Raw genomic sequence first — 9,131 nt, forward strand, 5'->3', positions numbered from 1 at the left:
AGACACAAAGAAATGGAAAGACATCCCCTGCTCATGGATTGGAAGAATAAACATTATTAAAATGGCCATCCTACCAAAAGCAATATACAGATTCAATGCTATTCCAATCAAAATCTCAATGGCATTCTTCAAAGAAATAGAACAATTATTGATGAAATTCATATGGAATCACAAAAAAACCCTGAATAGCCAAAGCTCTACTGAAAAAAAAAGAAGAAAATGGAGGCATCACACTCCCAGACTTCAAACTCTACTACAAAGCCATAATCATCAAAACTGCATGGTATTGGAACAAGAACAGACATACACACCAATGGAATCGAATAGAAAATCCAGAAATAAACCCACAGATTTATGGTCAACTAATCTTTGACAAAGGAGCAAAGACTATGCATTGGAGCAAAGAAAGTTTGTTCAATAAATGGTGCTGGGAAAACTGGGTTGCTACATGCAAAAGAATGAAGCTTGACCACTACCTCACACCATACACAAAAATCAACTCAAAATGGATTAAAGAACTAGACATAAGACCTGAAACCATAAAATACATAGAAGGAAATATAGGCGAAACACTACAGGATTTGCACATCAAAGACATCTTTACAGACACATCACCCAAAGCAGTGATAGTGAAGGCAAAGATAAACAGCTGGGACTACATCAAATTAAAGAGCTTCTGCACAGCAAAAGAGACAATAACAAAAACAAAGAGAAACCCCACCAACTGGGAGAACATTTTTGCACCCAACACTAATGATAAAGGACTGATCACAAAAATCTGCAAAGAGCTGATGAGACTCAGCAACAACAAAGAAAATAATCCAGTCAAAAAATGGGCAGAAGAGCTAAAAAGAAACTTCTCTGAAGAGGAAATGCAAATGGCCAACAGACATATGAAAAAATGTTCAACATCACTTGTAATCAGGGAAATGCAAATCAAAACTACCATGAGATACCATCTCACACCAGTGAGAATGGCACATATTAAAAAAACTAGCAACAACAAATGTTGGCGAGGATGTGGAGAAAAAGGAACTCTTGTGCACTGTTGGTGGGAGTGCAAACTGGTCCAACCACTATGGAGAGCTGTGTGGAGATTTCGGGACCTACTAAACATAGAGCTTCCATATGATCCAGCAATTCCACTCCTAGGTATTTACCCAAAGGACACAGAAACATCAATTCCAAAGAGCACCTGCACTCCTATGTTTATAGCAGCACTGTTTACAATAGCTAAGCTTTGGAAACAACCCAAATGCCCAAAAATAGATGACTGGATCAAGAAGATGTGGTACATATATACCATGGAATATTACTCAGCATTCAAAAAAGATAAACACATGCAATTTGCAGCAACATGGATGGTACTGGAAGGGATCATGCTCAGCGAAATAAGCCAAAAAGAAAAAGAAAAATACCGGATGGTCTCACTCATAGCAGGAATCTAGAAAACTTAAATAAGGGACCAGGAAAATGAATATAAGAAAGTGAAAATCAAAATCAACAAAAAACTATGAACCAGAGACACTTTTTGGGGGGTGGGGGGTGGGAGGGGAAGGATTGGGGTCAGAATGGGGCGTTTGCAATTGTATGGGGGAATATAAAAATAAAATTTAATATTAAAAAAAAAATCAAGGAAAAAATCAGAAAAAAAAAAAAAACCATTACTGCCAAGAGAAAAAAAAAAAAAAAACAAAAACAAATGACCACAATGTTAGTGGCTTAAAAAAACATATATTAACGATCATAGTTTCCATGGGTCAGGAGTCTGGGCATGGTTAAGCTACAGTCTCTGCTCAGGGGTTCAGAAGGTTGTAATTAAGGTGTCAGCCATGCTACATTCCCATCCAGAGTTTTTACTGGGAAAAGATCCATTTCCAAGTTCACTCTCATCGGCAAAATTCACTTTCTTGTGTCTGTATGGCTGGTCCCCATTTTCTTGATAGCTATTAGTCATGAACTTCTCTCAAAACCTAAAGGTCTCCCTCAGGTCCTTGTCAAGTAGGCCCATGTTCTTAAAACATGAAGGAAGAGAGTAGTCCTCTGTAAAAGACTTTTATCTGATTAAGACAGGCCTACCCAGCATAATCTCCATTTTGGTTAACTCAAAATCAACTGATTTGAGTCCTTGATTACATCTTTAAAGCCCCTCACTTTTGCTATGTAATTTAACCTAATTAGGTTGGGATCATATTTGCAGGTCTTGTCTCCATTCAAGGAAAGAGATTATATAAGAGGCATACATCAGGGCAAGTGAGAATCTTGGTGGCCATCTTAGAATTCTGCATTACCTACCTTCAATGTGCAAGGGTATGGTGATACTCAAGTTATGAATCTCACACCCTAACAAAGTATCGACAAATCATTACTACTCCATGAAATATGTTCTTTAAGAGTTGTGTTAGGGCCTTCCCAGTGGCGCAGCGGTTGAGTGCTGGGTTGCGAAGCAGCCTGCGGCCTCTGCAGTGCCAGTTCGATCCCCAGTTGCACCCCAGCCACCAGAGGAGGGTCCCACATGGCGCGCAGACCTCTCCTGCCGCCCGCTGCTCCCCTCAGCAGTGTACTTCGGTCCTTCTGCCTGCTCTGCTCCCTGCTCTGGCTCTGGTGAATTCTCTCACCCTCCCGCGCTTCTGACTGTACCCAGTGCTTGTATAAATAAATAAATAAATAAATCTTTAAAAATAAATAAATAAATAAATAATAAATGTCAAGTAAAGCAAAATAGTCACCATAATATGAGTGGGTCTCATCCAATGAGTTGAAGCATTTAAGAGCAAATTCAGCCTCAGGACTACAAGTTTTCAGCCTGCTTGAAATTGCAACACCAACTCTTCCTTGACTTTCCAGCAGTCCCTCATAATCACAATAAACAAATAAATATATATGTGTATATGTGTATGTATATATATGTATATATACACATTTATATGCATATATGTGTACTATTTCTATGGAGAACCTTGACAAATATATGCATATTATTAGTTTATAACATTATTATATTTAATCTTTATCATAATCTATGCCATAAATAAAACAAGCATTATTAACATGTTAGAAATAAAGAAAACAAAGACAATAAAGGTGTATCATTTATCTAAATCATAGCACTAGTCAATACCAAGCTAGATTCAAATGTAAATCAAAGATTATAAGATCTATAAGCAGATGTGTTATGTTTGAGTATAGCAGATTTGTAATATATCTGTAGGGATTTGAGTTTGCTACAACATACTTAGGTCTTTTGATTCCATAGTTTAAAAAATATTTCCTCTACCTCTCAAATAAAACATATTATATCAGATAATTCAAACAAAGAAAAGGATAACACTGAATCAAAAACTTTAGATAGATTCTGTATCTTAGGAACTTTCTGGCATTGATATGCAAATAAATATGCAAATAAACAAAGATGTTGAAAATAGAATCAAGGAAAACATCTTCATTTGTTTACTCAAATACATATGGAGGGACTATTGCACAATATGTAAGTTTGTTTTTGAAGATGACAAAAGAAGTATGTTAATACTGAGTCACAAAACAGTAAATCTATGTTAAAATCTTATAAAGTACTTCTAGCATTTAAACTAGCATACATCCTTCTTCAGCTCTCATACCATGTCACCTGTATAACACTCTAAACATTGTTATTTATTATACACATAGCATTAAAAGGCAAACAAGATCTTCAAATAAGCAGACCACAGTTGACACTATGTAGTAGTTAACTGAGGAGTGGTGAGTGCCAACTAAAGTGAAGAGCTGTACTCTGTAAACACTTGTAAAGCTGCCTTCTTAACTAGAGTGAAATAGTTATGCAATGAGCAATGCACTGAGTATTTACTTAGAAGACTGTACTCCACATGAGATTGTGATCACCAGCTCTTTGCTCTGTTCAGCAATTTTATTTTATTTCACTTGGCAATGCACACTCCCACTCATTTCAGTGAGTTTTGCAAACCTTATTGATTATCTACAAATCTTCAGTCCCTTCTCCCCATCCAAAAGTTTCATCTAGTACACTGAGGAATAGATGCATCTGATGGGAACTCCCTAGTCACCCATACCAGTTGCCATTCTCATTTTCCATTTACATCAGAAGACTTGACTCTTCTTCAAACTAGAGTCAAACCGTCACTGGATTTCTTGCTTCTTTTCTCTGATGGTGAATTTCTCATGTCAACTTGGCTAGCTATGGTACTAATTTTTTTGGAAAACACCAAAGCATTTTTTAAGAAGTTGTTAGCATTTAAATCACTAAGCTTTTAATAAAAGTAGATTACCTTCTAGGATCCGGTGAACCTCATCCAACCAAGGTTGAAGGCCTTAAGCGAAAAGACTGAAGTCTCCAGAAGAGGAAAGAATTCCTTCTTCAGACTAGAGACTAGCACATTATTTTGTGCAAGAATTTGGAACCAACAAGCTTGCCCTGCAAATTTCAGACTTGCCAGCCCTCAGTCATGTGAGCCCTTTCTTTTTCTCCTTCCTCTCCCTGCCCTCTCTCTCAACAAAAGACATACTCTAAGAGCTCATTTAGAAAAGAAGAAAAAAAAAACTGGAACTGACTAGAAAGACAATAAGAAGTAAGGTAACTACTAATAATTCTGGGGGTAGGCAAATGTTGGAGGAGAGCTTTTAAAAGAGCATGTTTTGGGCCTCCCCGGTGGTGCAGTGGTTGAGTGCTGGGCTGCAAAGCTGCCTGCAGCCTCTGCAGCGCCAGACCCCCATTGAGGCGAGGGTCCCACATGGCATGCAGACCTCTCCTGCTGTGCCCGCTGCTCCCCTCAGCAGTGTGCTTCAGTCCTTCTGCCTGCTCTGCTCCCCGCTCTGGCTCTGGTGAATCCTCTCACCCTCCCATGCTTCTGACTGTACCCAGTGTTTGTATAAATAAATAAAATAAATAAATCTTAAAAAAAAAAGAGCATGTGTTTCTCTAGGAATAAATCAGTTGTGTATTGATGCTTATGAAGGAAAACATTTAAAGAAAGTGAAGAAGTTTTAAGGAGACTAGAAAAGAAAAATGGGAATGAGATTAAAGAGGAGGAGCAGGAGGAGCTATGTATTTGTTTTCAAATAGTAGGCCAAAAGTGAATATATAGAGAGCAATTTTTTAAAAAACAAGAGTTGAGGCAGAAGTTAGATTATTGTATGTTAAGGACTGTGTGAACAAATGCAAGCAGAAAATACTATATGTCCTTTCAAGGAGAGAGGACCCAAGTGAGACCATGGATGCCTCTTGACTGCTTCACTTTCCTCCATCCCGTGTCGTCTGTCACACTCACTATTCTGCTCACAGATGCCTCCCATCTTGAGCCTTCTTTCCCCTCCCACAGTGCCCCTCTCCTACCTTAATTTGTCCTCTTGACTCCCCTTGCTGATTCTTCCAGGCCATCCTGTATATAATGGAATGAGAAAGATCAAGGCCACAGGTTTCTCAGGAGGGACAGTGCAGCATGAGAGACAGTAGTAAGAGCCCAGCCATGAAAACTGGATTAGAGGTTGGCACCCAAGATTTGTTTAGGAACCTAAAAATCTAGACCAGTCAGATGCAGACTATTTAAATACATGGGGAGATCAAGGAGGAAAGCTTGGTGTCACCAGTTATGTTGTGGTCTGGTCAGTAATTGTAAAGCTTACAGACATGACCTATTTTCTCTCATTCTCATAACAGGTAGACCTGCCCTCTGCTTATTGTTACTACCTGTCTGATTAGGTCTGTTTGATCTGCCAGGATCTGAGAATTTATTCTTAAGTGGAGTCACCTGTCAGAAAGGTGAACAAATATAACTATATGTAAATAATGCATCACACTGCATTGACTGGAGAGAAATAATTCTTTAATATAGCTATAGCTGTATCTCTCTGGGCACAGAGATAGAAATATCATATGGGACAAGGTGGCAGTGTTCCTGCCAGAAGAAACAATCTGGACTGTCTCAATTCCCCATTTTCTCTGTAAAATGAATCTGGCAAACCTCTAGATGCCTGGCAGGTGTTTATCACTTCATTCCTACTCCAAGGGGAGAGAAACAGCATGACGATGTGATATTCCAAATTTAAAATAAAACCCACTTTACCCCAGATGATGAGCTCTAACTGGTGATGCTCCAGGGAAGCAACTGCTGTTACCTAGTTTTTGGGATACACAAGCTGTGTCTTTCCCATCTTGGCAACAGCACCTCTAACCCTAGTTAAATATCCGCAGTGGTACATGCCTGACAGTTCTGAAATTTAAATAAAGAGAAAGTAATACTATAAAGTCAATAAGCCAGAGATTTCCCCTTTTTCTATCAGTTTGAACTAAGTGATTCCTACTGTTCTCAATTATGTTATACCAGATTTTCAGTGTGAGCAGTTAAGTCCAAGTCCATTATTACACATATTCCAATGATCAAATAGATGGTTGATGCTCATAGAAACAAATGATTTATGAACTCTTTACACAAAAAGAGAGAGGTGGCAACAAGATGAGGCAAGAATAAGAATATACAGACTACACAATTACTGCCCAAACAAATTCAACAATCTGCAATACAATGTCCCAGACTGCTCTGTTATAAGATACTGTGTGGGCCTCCCTGGTGGCACAGGGGTTAAAGACAGCACTACGAAGATATCCGCTACCACAGCAGGGAGAGTTCGATTCCCAGCCCGGCCAGGGAGCAACCCACATGGCACAGCAGACCTTTCCTGTCTCCCCCTCTGCTCCCCTCAGCAGTGTATTTCTGTACATCTGCCTGTTCTGCTCGCTACTCTCTCTGGTGAATCCTCTCATCTCCCATCCCTGCCCCCTCCCCACCTGCACCTCTGGCTTACGCCCCAGTTCTTGTATGCATAAATAAATAAATCTTTTAAAAAAAAAGATACTGTGTGATATGGGCCAAAATAGAAGCATAAATGGGCACAGATATAATTTAGACATACTAAACTTGAAGTGCAGGAATGAAATTCATGTGAAAATTTGATTAAGTGATTGAGAAGCTGTAACAATGCTCAGATAAGAGGCTAGTGTTGGAGGCTGGAAGGTGTCTGTGTCGAGATGGTATTTTGAAGCTTCGAATGTGAGCATCAAAGAGAAGCATGAGGAGAGAGAAAAGAGACGCAAGAAGCGAAACTTCTGGAAGTTACTCCTAAAAGGACAGAAGAAGAACCTTGTCAGGAAAGGCAATTTGGGGATAGTGAAAAAGGAAAGAGTTGTGAGACTGTATACCGTCATCAAAGGCAAATGAAATGAAGTTGTCAAGCCAGAGGAAAGTCCTACCCTGCAAAACCTCTTGTGAAGTTTAATAACTTGCTCATGATGAGAGTGGTTATAATCTGCAAGAAAAAGCCCTCAGTGAGTAGAAGAGAAGAGCAAGATTATGATGAGCTGAGAAGTCAATGGGAACCTAAGAAAAAGCCACTAGTGAAAATAACACCACATTAAACAAATATCTGACAAGTTTGGTGATCAAAGAAAAAAATGTAAATATAGCCAAGGGACAGTGAGTGTGAGAAGAAGTCATTTTAATCTTTTGATTGGTTTGGTGTTATTTTTAACATGGGAATATAATTGTGGATTGAACACAAAAAGTCAAAAATGGAGGAAGAGTTAAATTTTAAAGGAAAAGGGAGCATACCATCAGATTGCTGAGTGACAGCAGTTCCACATGAAGATAATAACAAAGACTGCTTTTTTATTTAGTACCGACTGCAGGCCAAGTAGAGTGCTAGGAATTTTACAATCTTTGCAATCTTTGCAACACTATTAGACAGGTGTTGCTATGCTCATTTAATGATTTAGGAAACTCAGGCTCAGAATGTTCAAGTAACTTGCCAGGGTTGTAGGGGAAGTTAAGTGGTTGGAGAAGGAATTAAATTCAGACCTAAACTGATTTCTAGGTTCATGATCCAACTCCTATATACACTGATCCTAACAAAGACGAATGTGCAGAAAGAATTACAAAGAGTATGATGGCATCCACGTTTTCCTGTCCTGTCCAACCACTGTAGTGATAGGATAATTTAAAAAAAAATTATTTTTTAAAAGATTTATTTATTTTTATTTTATACAAGCGCTGGGTACAGTCAGAAGCGCGGGAGGGTGAGAGAATTCACCAGAGCCAGAGCAGGGAGCAGAGCAGGCAGAAGGACCAAAGTACACTGCTGAGGGGAGCAGCGGGCGGCAGGAGAGGTCTGCGCGCCATATGGGACCCTCCTCTGGTGGCCGGGGAGCAGCCAGGGATCGAACCGGCGCTGCAGAGGCTGCGGGCAGCTTTGCAACCCAGCGTTCAACCACTGCGCCACTGGGGAGGCCCAAATTTTTTTTTTTTTTAACTGGAGTACAGGCCAGAGGTGGTGGTGTGGGGAGTGGTAAGAGGATTCAACAAAGAGTGGGGAATAGAACAGTCAGACTGACTGAAATACACTCTTGAGGGGAGCAGTGGGCGAAATAGGAGAGGTCTGCTGCGCCATGTGGGGAGCTCCCTGGCCTGCCAGAGGATCGAACTCATGCTGCAGAGGCTGCGGATAGCTTCACAGTGCTGTGCTCAACCGCGTGGGACCAGGGAGGCCCAGATAGGATCATTTTAATCTCAGCATGTAGTAGGCATTAGCATGGTCCCCAGAGTCATCCAGTTCTTTCCAGGCACATGGAAAGCATTTATCTCAATCCCTTGTTGTTAGGTGGGCAGTGTGAATACTTCAAGCAGTTGATATTAAGTAACATAATCTGCCATTGCTGGGTTTAGACCAACAAAAAGCATGATTGTTTTATTTCACCCTTCTTCTGAGTCAGGTGTGGAGGGGGCTCTTGGAAGATGACTCACTGTATTTTTCTTTCAACTGGTGTGTAGAAAGAACTGAAATCATTTTTTAAAAATTACAGTTATGTATGACAGTTGAGGATGAATATGTTACTAGATGTGTCTCCCAATCTATTAAATTTTTTCTATGAATACCCCACTCTTCTGGTTCTAAATTTACCATAAATGAGTGAGCCATAGTTAGAAGTTGAAATCAGTGTTGAATATCAGCAAAAGCAAAAAAACCTAATGCCACTTTGGGTGGAATTAGTCCACATCTTTAATTTTGAGTTATCAGCTGAAGATTATCACAAAGTGATAGTCCACAAAGTGATCATCTTGGTCACT

This window comes from Talpa europaea (assembly GCF_964194135.1).
Source record: "Talpa europaea genome assembly, chromosome: 2".
Taxonomy (NCBI): domain Eukaryota; kingdom Metazoa; phylum Chordata; class Mammalia; order Eulipotyphla; family Talpidae; genus Talpa; species Talpa europaea.